Raw genomic sequence first — 13,600 nt, forward strand, 5'->3', positions numbered from 1 at the left:
AGGATTACGAATTCTAAAAAATCCCACATTTGGTCAGGATAACCTTATGTTTATGACCAAGTGGAATCATATTTTAGAAGAATGCACAAGAAAACTTATTATTAGTGAAAAGAAAAAATTATTGGATGAGGCAAATATAGAAATTAACATGCTGGAACAAAAAATAACTCCCCATATGGAGAGCAAACAATATGGGGAACTTTCACAAAAAGTGGCAGAAAATTTAGATTGTTTAAAAAAAGAGATCAAAGACACTAAGGGAAAGAAATACTTTAGAGACTATGAGGATTATAAAGAAAGGAAAGAAAGAAATTATAGAGCTAAAAATAGAAGAACACATATTCAAAATACTAGTAATTCCAACAAGGAGCGTTTACAATACAAAGATCAAGACTTTAGATACACACATAGAAATAATTATTATGGCAATACATCAAATCAACGCCAACATAATTATTTAGCACATAGAGAAAGAGAGAGCTAATATAATAAAAGAAAGGAAGATATTTCCTACGCAGATCACAGATATCCACAGAAAAATTATGATATGACTTATAATAAAAATATGAATTATAGAAACAATCAGGATAGATCTGAACAGTGGGAAAGAGAAGAAAATAATTGGCAACAACCTAGAAATCCTTTTAAAAATCATAAAGAACAATATCCAAAAGAAACCACCACCCATAATAGATTTGGAGCTTTAGCAAGATATAACTCAGAAGAGGAGGAGGTTTTTATAGAGGCTGGAAAAAGAAAATACACAAGAACGGATTCAGATCTGTTCAACAAAAGACGCAAAAACATGGACAGAACGGATTACTAAGTAATAAACACAATAATAAACAAATAAATAAAAAAAGATAATGGTATTTTCAATCTGTCGAGTACCACACTATCAGAAGCCCAAACCTCTGTCTTAAACAAAGGGCTAAATTTTGCTCCCAGTTACAGAATGAATAAATTTGAAGCCTTTATAGGAATTCAGAAGTTTATTAGAAATCTATGCATAAAAAAGTTTTTTACTAACAATCCCATAATCAGTAACAGTTCTATAGAAATAAATAAATATAAACATATAGAGGTACATAAAAAGTCCTCCTTTAATCCCACACAGTGCAAATCAGCACCTATGGAGACATTCTTAGAACTAGTACATAGGGATATTAAAAATATGAAAATTAATTATGGTTCCAATCTCACTAAACTAGAACAAACAGCCTTGGCAGATTTAAAAATGAATGATAAGATAGTCATAAAGCCCGCGGACAAGGGCGGAGGGACAGTTATCATGGATAAAACTAAATACAATGAGGAATGTCTTAGACAACTTAAAAACACTGAGGTATATATCGAACTTGATAGTAATCCAATAATAAAATTTAAAAAAAGACTTGAACTTCACTTGGAAAAAGGCTTAAAAACAGGCATTGTGAATAAAAAAGAATATCAATACATCTACAACCAATTTCCAAAAACTCCCACTTTTTATATACTGCCGAAAATACACAAGGAACCATCTAACCCCCCGGGTAGACCCATAGTGTCAGGGGTTAATTCCCTCACAAGCAACTTATCGGCATATATAGACCAATTTTTACAGACTTATGTCGTAAAGACAAAATCATATCTGAAAGATACCTTAAGTATCCTTAACCATTTAGAAAAACTCGAGTGGAATCCAAATTGGTGGTTGGTGACTAGTGATGTCACGTCACTTTATACCATAATAGACAAAAATCTTGGCATAGCTTCAGTAAAAAACATCCTAGAAAAAGATGACTCTTTGGATAAAAAACAACTTGAGTTTATATTAGACAGCATAGCTATAATTCTAGAAACCAACTACTTTTGGTTCAACCACCAATACTATTTGCAAGTAGGAGGCACAGCGATGGGCACCAGATTTGCGCCCAGCTATGCCAATTTATATATGGCAAATTGGGAAAATCAATATATTTACAACTCTAGCTGGGCGCAATATCTGGTGTCTTATCATCGCTACATAGATGACCTTTTCTTCATATGGTCAGGAAGTGAGAACCAATTACTTGAATTCATGGAATATTTGAAAACAAATGAGTTCAAAGTAGCTCTAACTTGGAATTATAGTCAAACCAAGGTAGAATTTTTAGACCTTGAAATATACATTGAGAATGAAATGTTGAAGTCGAAAAACTTTTTTAAAAGCATAGACGTAAACAATTACATAAGCCTCGAAAGTTGTCATCAAAAACATTGGCTTAAAAATGTCCCCAAAGGTCAATTCGTTCGACTGAGACGTAATTGTAAAGAACAAGATATGTATAAGGTTCAATCTCAAATCCTAAAAAAACGTTTTTTAGAGAAAAATTATCCAGCTAATTTTCTAGATGAAAAAATAGAAGAAGTAACCAACATGGACAGGTCAGATTTATTAAAATATAAAATCAAAAATAAGAAATTCACTGATGATAAACTAGCAAATAGACTTATCTTCCAACATAGCACGCAGAGTGGAGAACTTAGGAACATCATACAAAAACACTGGGGAATTCTCACAAGAGATGCAGCATTAAATGAATTTTTAGGCGATGGACCTAACATAATTTTTAGAAAGGTTCCCAATCTTAAGTTTCAACTATCCCAATGTATTAAAGAAGTAGACAACAACAAAGTAAAAAATTGGTTGCTACCATCTGAAATGGGTTTTAGAAAGTGTCAATTCTGCAATGCTTGCAAATTTATGAAAAAAACTCCAAAATTCTGTAAAAAAATTTTTTCAGGAGATAACAAAAGGGAGTACAGTATAGATCAATTTATTACTTGCAATAGCAAAAACATAATTTACATGTTACGATGCTCATGCAATTTAATCTATATAGGGCGTACCTCTAGACTTCTAAAAATTAGGATGAATGAGCATATTTACAATATTGAAAAGGGTTATGCTAATCATACAGTATCGTCTCACTTTGATAAAAAGCACAATAGAAATGTAAAGGATTTGGAATTTCTGGGCATTAGGAAATTAGAACAGAATTGGAAGGAGGAGACACACAGAATAGATTGGGACAATTGGAAATGAAGTGGATCCATATTATGGATAGCTTCATACCCAATGGTCTTAATAAAGATTTTGAAATCCATCACTTTTTGTGAAAGTTATTTATAAGTACAGCTACGAAGGCTATAAAATCTATATATGTCTTTTTTCATTTTTTATTTATTTTTTTTATTTTTTAATATTTTTTTTTTTTTAATTTTAATAAAAAAAATAAAAAAAAAAAAAAAAAAAATTTAATTTTTCTTAAATTTTTTTTTTTTAATTTTTCTTAAATTTTTTTTTTTTTATTTTTTTTTTTTTTTTTAATTTTTTTTTTTTTTTTTTTTTTTTTTTTTTTAATTTTTGTAAAAAATTTTTTTTTAATATTTAATTTATGTTTTTAACCCCTTAACGACCGAGGACGTGCAGGGTACGTCCTCAAAAAAAGGCAGTTAATGCCTGAGAACGTACCCTACACGTCCTCGGTGTGGAAAGCAGCTGGAAGCGATCCTGCTCGCTTCCAGCTGCTTTCCGGTTATTGCAGTGATGCCTCGATATGGAGGCATCCTGCAATAACATTTTTAAGCCATCCGGTGCAGAGAGAGCCACTCTGTGGCCCTCTCTGCACCGGAGATCGGTGGCTTACAGTGCGTTGGTGGGTGGGAGCCGAACCGGGAGGCGGGTGGCGGCCATCGATGGCCCTCGTGATGTGGAGGGGGACGGGATCGTGGGCGGGGATGCCAGACGCGCGCACTGACGCGCGCACGTGCACGGGAGGGTGGGTGCGGGCGCGTGCACGGGGAGGGAGCGGGTGGGAACCGCTACACACAGAAAAAAAAGTTTAGGAAAATAAAAAAAACGGTTAAAAAAATGTACAAAATCAGATAAAAAATGCATCAGTTAGGTGGTGGGGGTTGGTCTGTGGGGAGGGGGAAGCTACACTACAGAAAAACCGGGGGAAAAAATAAAAAAACCCATATTTTCTTGCAAACTGGGTACTGGCAGACAGCTGCCAGTACCAAAGATGGCCCCCAATAAGGCAGAGGGGAGGGTTAGAGAGCGGTTTTGGGGGGGATCAGGGATGTTGGGGGCTAAGGGGGGATCCTACAAAGTAGCATATGTAAATATGCTAAAACATTTTTTTATTATTTTTAAAAACCCTTTTATTTTAGTACTGGCAGACTTTCTGCCAGTACTTAAGATGGCGGGGACAATTGTGGGGTGGGGGAGGGAAGGGAGCTGTTTGGGAGGGATCAGGGGGTGGGATGCGTCAGGTGGGAGGCTGATCTCTACACTAAAGCTAAAATTAACCCTGCAAGCTTCCTACAAACTACCTAATTCACCCCTTCACTGCTAGCCATAATACACGTGTGAGGCGCAGCAGCATTTAGCGGCCTTCTAATTACCAGAAAGCAACGCCAAAGTCATATATGTCTGCTATTTCTGAACAAAGGGGATCCCAGAGAAGCATTTACAACCATTTGTGCCATAATTGCACAAGCTGTTTGTAAATGATTTCAGTAAGAAACCTAAAATTGTGAAAAATGTAAAGTTTTTTTTAATTTGATCGCATTTGGCGGTGAAATGGTGGCATGAAATATACCAAAATGGGCCTAGATCAATACTTGGGGTCGTCTACTACACTACACTAAAGCTAAAATTAACCCTACAAGCTCCCTAAAAGCTCCCTAATTAACCCCTTAACTGCTGGGCATAATACACGTGTGGTGCGCAGTGGCATTTAGCGGCCTTCTAATTACCAAAAAGCAATGCCAAAGCCATATATGTCTGCTATTTCTGAACAAAGGGGATCCCAGAGAAGCATTTACAACCATTTATGCCATAATTGCACAAGCTGTTTGTAAATAATTTCAGTGAGAAACCGAAAGTTTGTGAAAAAATTTGTGAAAAAGTGAACAATTTTTTGTATTTGATCGCATTTGGCGGTGAAATGGTGGTATGAAATATACCAAAATTGGCCTAGATCAATACTTTGGTATGTCTACTAAAAAAAAATATATACATGTCATGGGATATTCAGGGATTCCTGAAAGATATTAGTGTTCTAATGTAACTAGCGCTAATTTTGAAAAAAAATGGTTTGGAAATAGCAAAGTGCTACTTGTGTTTATGGCCCTATAACTTGCAAAAAAAGCAAAGAAGATGTAAACATTGGGTATTTCTAAACTCAGGACAAAATTTAGAAGCTATTTAGCATGGGTGTTTTTTGGTGGTTGTAGATATGTAACAGAGTTTGGGGGTCAAAGTTAGAAAAAGTGTGTTTTTTTCCATTTTTCCTCATATTTTATAAATTTTTTTATAGTAAATTATAAGATATGATGAAAATAATGGTATCTTTAGAAAGTCCATTTAATGGCGAGAAAAACGGTATATAATATGTGTGGGTACAGTAAGGCCTAGATTTGGAGTTCGGCGGTAAAAGGGCTGTTAACGCTCCGCGGGCTTTTTTCTGGCCGCACCATAAATTTAACTCTGGTATCGAGAGTTTAATCAAATGCTGCGTTAGGCTCCAAAAAAGGAGCGTAGAGCATTTTTACCGCAAATGCAACTCTCGATACCAGAGTTGCTTACGGACGCGGCCGGCCTCAAAAACGTGCTCGTGCACGATTCTCCCATAGGAAACAATGGGGCTGTTTGAGCTGAAAAAAAACCTAACACCTGCAAAAAAGCAGCGTTCAGCTCCTAACGCAGCCCCATTGTTTCCTATGGGGAAACACTTCCTACGTCTGCACCTAACACTCTAACATGTACCCCGAGTCTAAACACCCCTAACCTTACACTTATTAACCCCTAATCTGCCGCCCCCGCTATCGCTGACCCCTGCATATTTTTTTTAACCCCTAATCTGCCGCTCCGTAAACCGCCGCAACCTACGTTATCCCTATGTACCCCTAATCTGCTGCCCTAACATCGCCGACCCCTATATTATATTTATTAACCCCTAATCTGCCCCCCTCAACGTCGCCGACACCTGCTTACACTTATTAACCCCTAATCTGCCGAGCGGACCTGAGCGCTACTATAATAAAGTTATGAACCCCTAACCCGCCTCACTAACCCTATCATAAATAGTATTAACCCCTAATCTGCCCTCCCTAACATCGCCGACACCTACCTACAATTATTAACCCCTAATCTTCCGATCGGAGCTCACCGCTATTCTAATAAATGTATTAACCCCTAAAGCTAAGTCTAACCCTAACACTAACACCCCCCTAAGTTAAATATAATTTTTATCTAACGAAAAAAATTAACTCTTATTAAATAAATTATTCCTATTTAAAGCTAAATACTTACCTGTAAAATAAACCCTAATATAGCTACAATATAAATTATAATTATATTATAGCTATTTTAGGATTAATATTTATTTTACAGGCAACTTTGTAATTATTTTAACCAGGTACAATAGCTATTAAATAGTTAAGAACTATTTAATAGTTACCTAGTTAAAATAATAACAAATTTACCTGTAAAATAAATCCTAACCTAAGATATAATTAAACCTAACACTACCCTATCAATAAAATAATTAAATAAACTACCTACAATTACCTACAATTAACCTAACACTACACTATCAATAAATTAATTAAACACAATTCCTACAAATAAATACAATTAAATAAACCAACTAAAGTACAAAAAATAAAAAAGAACTAAGTTACAGAAAATAAAAAAATATTTACAAACATAAGAAAAATATTACAACAATTTTAAACTAATTACACCTAATCTAAGCCCCCTAATAAAATAACAAAGCCCCCCAAAATAAAAAATTCCCTACCCTATTCTAAATTAAAAAAGTTACAAGATCTTTTACCTTACCAGCCCTGAACAGGGCCCTTTGCGGGGCATGCCCCAAGAAGTTCAGCTCTTTTGCCTGTAAAAAAAAACATACAATACCCCCCCCCCAACATTACAACCCACCACCCACATACCCCTAATCTAACCCAAACCCCCCTTAAATAAACCTAACACTAATCCCCTGAAGATCTTCCTACCTTGTCTTCACCATCCAGGTATCACCGATCCGTCCTGGCTCCAAGATCTTCATCCAACCCAAGCGGGGGTTGGCGATCCATAATCCGGTGCTGAAGAGGTCCAGAAGAGGCTCCAAAGTCTTCCTCCTATCCGGCAAGAAGAGGACATCCGGACCGGCAAACATCTTCTCCAAGCGGCATCTTCGATCTTCTTCCATCCGGAGCGAAGCGGCAGGATCCTGAAGACCTCCAGCGCGGAACATCCATCCGGACCGACGACTGAACGACGAATGACTGTTCCTTTAAGGGACGTCATCCAAGATGGCGTCCCTCGAATTCCGATTGGCTGATAGGATTCTATCAGCCAATCGGAATTAAGGTAGGAATTTTCTGATTGGCTGATGGAATCAGCCAATCAGAATCAAGTTCAATACGATTGGCTGATCCAATCAGCCAATCAGATTGAGCTCGCATTCTATTGGCTGTTCCGATCAGCCAATAGAATGCGAGCTCAATCTGATTGGCTGATTGGATCGGCCAATCGGATTGAACTAGATTCTGATTGGCTGATTCCATCAGCCAATCAGAAAATTCCTACCTTAATTCCGATTGGCTGATAGAATCCTATCAGCCAATCGGAATTCGAGGGACGCCATCTTGGATGACGTCCCTTAAAGGAACAGTCATTCGTCGTTCAGTCGTCGGTCCGGATGGATGTTCCGCGCTGGAGGTCTTCAGGATCCTGCCGCTTCGCTCCGGATGGAAGAAGATCGAAGATGCCGCTTGGAGAAGATGTTTGCCGGTCCGGATGTCCTCTTCTTGCTGGATAGGAGGAAGACTTTGGAGCCTCTTCTGGACCTCTTCAGCACCGGATTATGGATCGCCAACCCCCGCTTGGGTTGGATGAAGATCTTGGAGCCAGGACGGATCGGTGATACCTGGATGGTGAAGACAAGGTAGGAAGATCTTCAGGGGCTTAGTGTTAGGTTTATTTAAGGGGGGTTTGGGTTAGATTAGGGGTATGTGGGTGGTGGGTTGTAATGTTGGGGGGGGTATTGTATGTTTTTTTTTACAGGCAAAAGAGCTGAACTTCTTGGGGCATGCCCCGCAAAGGGCCCTGTTCAGGGCTGGTAAGGTAAAAGAGCTTGTAACTTTTTTAATTTAGAATAGGGTAGGGAATTTTTTATTTTGGGGGGCTTTGTTATTTTATTAGGGGGCTTAGAGTAGGTGTAATTAGTTTAAAATTGTTGTAATATTTTTCTTATGTTTGTAAATATTTTTTTATTTTCTGTAACTTAGTTCTTTTTTATTTTTTGTACTTTAGCTAGTTTATTTAATTGTATTTATTTGTAGGAATTGTGTTTAATTAATTTATTGATAGTGTAGTGTTAGGTTAATTGTAGGTAATTATAGGTAGTTTATTTAATTAATTTATTGATAGGGTAGTGTTAGGTTTAATTATATCTTAGGTTAGGATTTATTTTACAGGTAAATTTGTTATTATTTTAACTAGGTAACTATTAAATAGTTCTTAACTATTTAATAGCTATTGTACCTGGTTAAAATAATTACAAAGTTGCCTGTAAAATAAATATTAATCCTAAAATAGCTATAATATAATTATAATTTATATTGTAGCTATATTAGGGTTTATTTTACAGGTAAGTATTTAGCTTTAAATAGGAATCATTTATTTAATAAGAGTTAATTTATTTCGTTAGATGTAAATTATATTTAACTTAGGGGGGTGTTAGTGTTAGGGTTAGACTTAGCTTTAGGGGTTAATCCATTTATTAGAATAGCGGTGAGCTCCGATCGGAAGATTAGGGGTTAATAAGTGTAGGCAGGTGTCGGCGACGTTGTGGGGGGCAGATTAGGGGTTAATAAATATAATATAGGGGTCGGCGGTGTAAGGGGTAGCAGATTAGGGGTACATAGGGATAACGTAGGTGGCGGCGCTTTGCGGTCGGAAGATTAGGGGTTAATTATTTTAAGTAGCTGGCGGCGATGTTGTGGGGGGCAGGTTAGGGGTTAATAAATATAATACAGGGGTCGGCGGGGTTAGGGGCAGCAGATTAGGGGTACATAAATATAACGTAGGTGGCGGTCGGCAGATTAGGGGTTAAAAATTTTAATCGAGTGTCGGCGATGTGGGGGGGCCTCGGTTTAGGGGTACATAGGTAGTTTATGGGTGTTAGTGTACTTTAGGGTACAGTAGTTAAGAGCTTTATGAACCGGCGTTAGCCAGAAAGCTCTTAACTCCTGCTATTTTCAGGCGGCTGGAATCTTGTCGTTAGAGCTCTAACGCTCACTTCAGAAACGACTCTAAATACCGGCGTTAGAAAGATCCCATTGAAAAGATAGGCTACGCAAATGGCGTAGGGGGATCTGCGGTATGGAAAAGTCGCGGCTGAAAAGTGAGCGTTAGACCCTTTAATCACTGACTCCAAATACCAGCGGGCGGCCAAAACCAGCGTTAGAAGCCTCTAACGCTGGTTTTGACGGCTACCGCCGAACTCCAAATCTAGGCCTAAATGAGCAAGAGGAAAATTACAGCTAAACACAAGCACTGCAGAAATGTAAAAATAGCCCTGGTCCCAAACGGACAGAAAATGGAAAAGTGCTGTGGTCATTAAGGGGTTAAACATGTTACATGCTTACAAATAAAATCTATTTTTAAAAACATTGCGACACAACTAGGTTTATGATAAGGCTAGTAGTTTAATTATGGTCCGTAGGACATATAGTCAGTAACATCACAAAAAAAAAAAAAAAAAAAAAAATATAACTAATACCTTCACATTAAGGGGTTAAAGAAAACAAATACCTACATATGTCATCTGTCATCAGTATAGACACTAATTGCAGGCACAATGTGATTATGCTTTTTGAAGTTTTGCATATATGTATAATGCTATAACATTATAATGCATAATTTACCAATTCTGGTTATCCATCTTAACATCTATGCATATATCAACAAAATGTATAAAACTGAAAGAATTTGAAAAACATACTAGTTGTTTAATGACAAATTACCTAAATGCCAACTTCCAAAATGGAGGATGTAACCACAAACCTGGCAGAAACTCATCAATGGATTGTTTAAAAGGACTCTTGGACATGCGCACTAACATTCCTTGACAAAGCATACCAGCGAAACGTACGTCGGAACTGAACTGTTCTATATTGAGTTTTATTGCGTCTCTACACTAGCCAGGACACCTGGGGGCTTAGCGCTATTGTCTTGCTACTAAAAAGGTTTTGGTTTCAGCGGTCACACTCCTGCTGATCCATTTACCTCTTTGCAAGTTTGGCGATTTGAAGCATTTGTTACAGCATATCTGCTTTTGTACCCTTACATTGTGGTGTTATCAAGGCTTATGTGACGCTTTTATATATTTTAAAATAAATTTGTATCCAAGTTTTGCCTAGTGTACTGTTTTCCCATCAGTATAAAGTGGGAGTGTGCATATCCTTGAGCTTAGTGGAAAGCTCCAACAAATGTGAGTAGTCATTTGTTACAAAACAACTACTTCCTCAAAGTGCCATTACAGATTCACACTATGTTGCAATTTTCTGTTTCCTTTTTTATGGGATCTCACTGAGGAATGCTAACAAGCTGAAAAACTCATCCAGAGGACACAGACATATCCTTGATTCAGAACTTTATTTGGTTTTCCTTTTATGATTTTTGTTATCACATTTATTTCACATTTTTTTCTTTGTGATATTCGGTATATTTATTGGAATTAAATAAAGTGATTGAAGAGCTCCTTTTATAACGCCTAGTTTCACAGCTGTGAATGATTTCAGTAATTGGATAAATGATGCGCCGCACATACCACTTGCATTCAAGCTTCAGTGTATGGAGGTGACCGCATGAAGAGAATCCTCCATGCTGGATGTCTGTGCTATCAGCAAAGATGCACCATACAAATGCCCCTTTAGGGGCAATGGGTAGCTTAGGATTTAGACTTAGATTTTTTATTTTGGGGGGTTTACTTTTGGGGGGTACTTTGTATTTTGTAAGGTAAAAGCTGTTTAACTTAGGGCAATGCCCTACAAAGGGCCCTTTTAAGGGCTATTGGTAGTTTATTGTTAGGTTACAGGTGTTTTTATTTTGGGGGTGCTTTTTTGTTTTTAAAGGGCTATTAAAGTGAAGGTCAATTTTCATCAATGAGTGCCCGGTTTTTAAAAATACTTTTAAAAACAGGGGCACTTTCATTGATGAAAATTAACATTGCACTGGATTTGAAGAAATACTTACCTTTTACTCCTGCAAAACCGGATCGCCGATCTCAGCCTCAGTTCCTCTGTAGTGACGTCAGAAATGACGAAAAACGGCTTCCTCCAATCATGTCTTGCACCCCAGAGCGTCCAGCTCGTGATGCCTGGCTGTGATTGGAGGAAGCCAGTTTCGTCATTGCTGTGGTCTACAGCAGGAAGAAGAAGTAGGGGGATTGTCGATCCGGCTTTGCAGAAGTAAAAGGTAAGTATTTCTTCAAATCCAGTGCTATGTTAATTTTCATCAATGAAAGTGCCCCTGTTTTTAAAAGTATTTTTAAAAACCGAGCACTCATTGATGAAAATTGACCTTCACTTTAAATTAGGTGTAATTTTTATTATTTTGGATAACTTATGGTGAGATTACGAGTTTTGCGGTAACAGGGGTGCGGTGCTAATGAGCAGTTTTTTCTCACCGCTCACTTCCCTGCAGCGCTGGTATTACAGGTTTTTACAAATCCGGCGTTAAAAGACAAGAAGTGAGCGTAGAGCAAAATTTAGCTCCACACTTCACTCCAATACCAGCGCTGCTTAAGTCAGCGGTGAGCTGGTGTAACGTGCTCGTGAACGATTTCCCCATAGACATCAATGGGGAGAGCCGGCTGAGAAAAAGTCTAACACCTGCAAAAAAGCAGTGTCAAGCTCAGTAGCGCAGCCCCATTGATTCCTATGGGGAAACACATTTTATGTTTACACCTAACACCCTAACATAAACCCCGAGTCTAAACACCCCTAATCTTACACTTTTTAACCCTTAATCTTCCGCCCCCAACATTGCCGACACCTGCATTATATTTATTAACCCCTAATCTGCCTCTCCAGACATCGCCGCCACCTACATTATACTTATTAAACCCTAATCTGCTGCCCCCAACATCGCCGACAACTACATTATATTTATTAACCCCTAATCTGCCGCCCCCAATGTCGCCGCCACCTACCTAAACTTATTAACCCCTTATCTGCTGCCCTCAATGTCGCCACCACTATATTAAATTTATTAACCCCTAAACCTAAGTCTAACCCTAACCCTAACACCCCCTAATTGAAATATAATTTAAATAAATCTAAATAAAATTCCTATCATTACCTAAATTATTCCTATTTAAAACTAAATACCTATAAAATAAACCCTAAGCTAGCTACAATATAGCTAATAGTTACATTGTATCTAGCTTAGGGTTTATTTTTATTTTACAGGCAAGTTTGTATTTATTTTAACTAAGTAGAATAGTTACTAAATAGTTATTAACTATTTAATAACTACCTAGCTAAAATAAATACAAATTTACCTGTAAAATAAAACCTAACCTAAGTTACACTAACACCTAACACTACACTACAATTAAATAAATTCCCTACATTAAATACAATTAAATAAATTAAGTTAAATTAGCTAAATCACAACAAAAAAACAACACTAAATTACAGAAAATAAAAACAAATTACAGATCTTTAAACTAATTACACCTAATCTAAGAGCCCTATCAAAATAAAAAAGCCCCCCCAAAATAAAAAAAACCCTAGCCTAAACTAAACTACCAATAGCCCTTAAAAGGGCCTTTTGCGGGGCATTGCCCCAAAGAAATCAGCTCTTTTTCCTGTAAAAAAAAAAATACAAACACCCCCCAACAGTAAAACCCACCACCCACGCAACCAACCCCTCAAATAAAATACTAACTAAAAAAACCTAAGCTCCCCATTGCCCTGAAATGGGCATTGGGATGGGCATTGCCCTTAAAAGGGCATTTAGCTCTATTGCGGCCCAAAGTCCCTAATCTTAAAAATAAACCCACCCAATACACCCTTAAAAAAATCCTATCACTAACCCCTGAAGATTCACTTACCGGGAGAAGTCTTCATTCAAGCGGCAAGATGCCCTCAACGAAGCCGGCATAAGTGGTCCTCCAGATGGACAGAATTGGTCCTCCAGATGGGCAAAAGTCTTCATCCAGACGGCATCTTCTATCTTCATCCTTCCGGCGCGGAGCAGGTCCATCTTCAAGACATCCAACGCAGAGCATCCTCTTCAAACGAAGTCTTCTTCGTAATCAATATCTCTTTAAGTGACGTCATCCAAGATGGCTTCCCTTAGATTCCGATTGGCTGATAGAATTCTATCAGCCAATCGGAATTAAGGTAGAAAATATCCTGTTGGCTGATGCAATCAGCCAATAGGATGTAACTTCAATCCTATTGGCTGATCCAATCAGCCAATATGATTGAGCTTGCATTCTATTGGCTGATTGGAACAGCCAATAGAATGCAAGCTCAATCCTATTGG

This window comes from Bombina bombina, chromosome 6, assembly GCF_027579735.1.
Source record: "Bombina bombina isolate aBomBom1 chromosome 6, aBomBom1.pri, whole genome shotgun sequence".
NCBI lineage: Eukaryota > Metazoa > Chordata > Amphibia > Anura > Bombinatoridae > Bombina > Bombina bombina.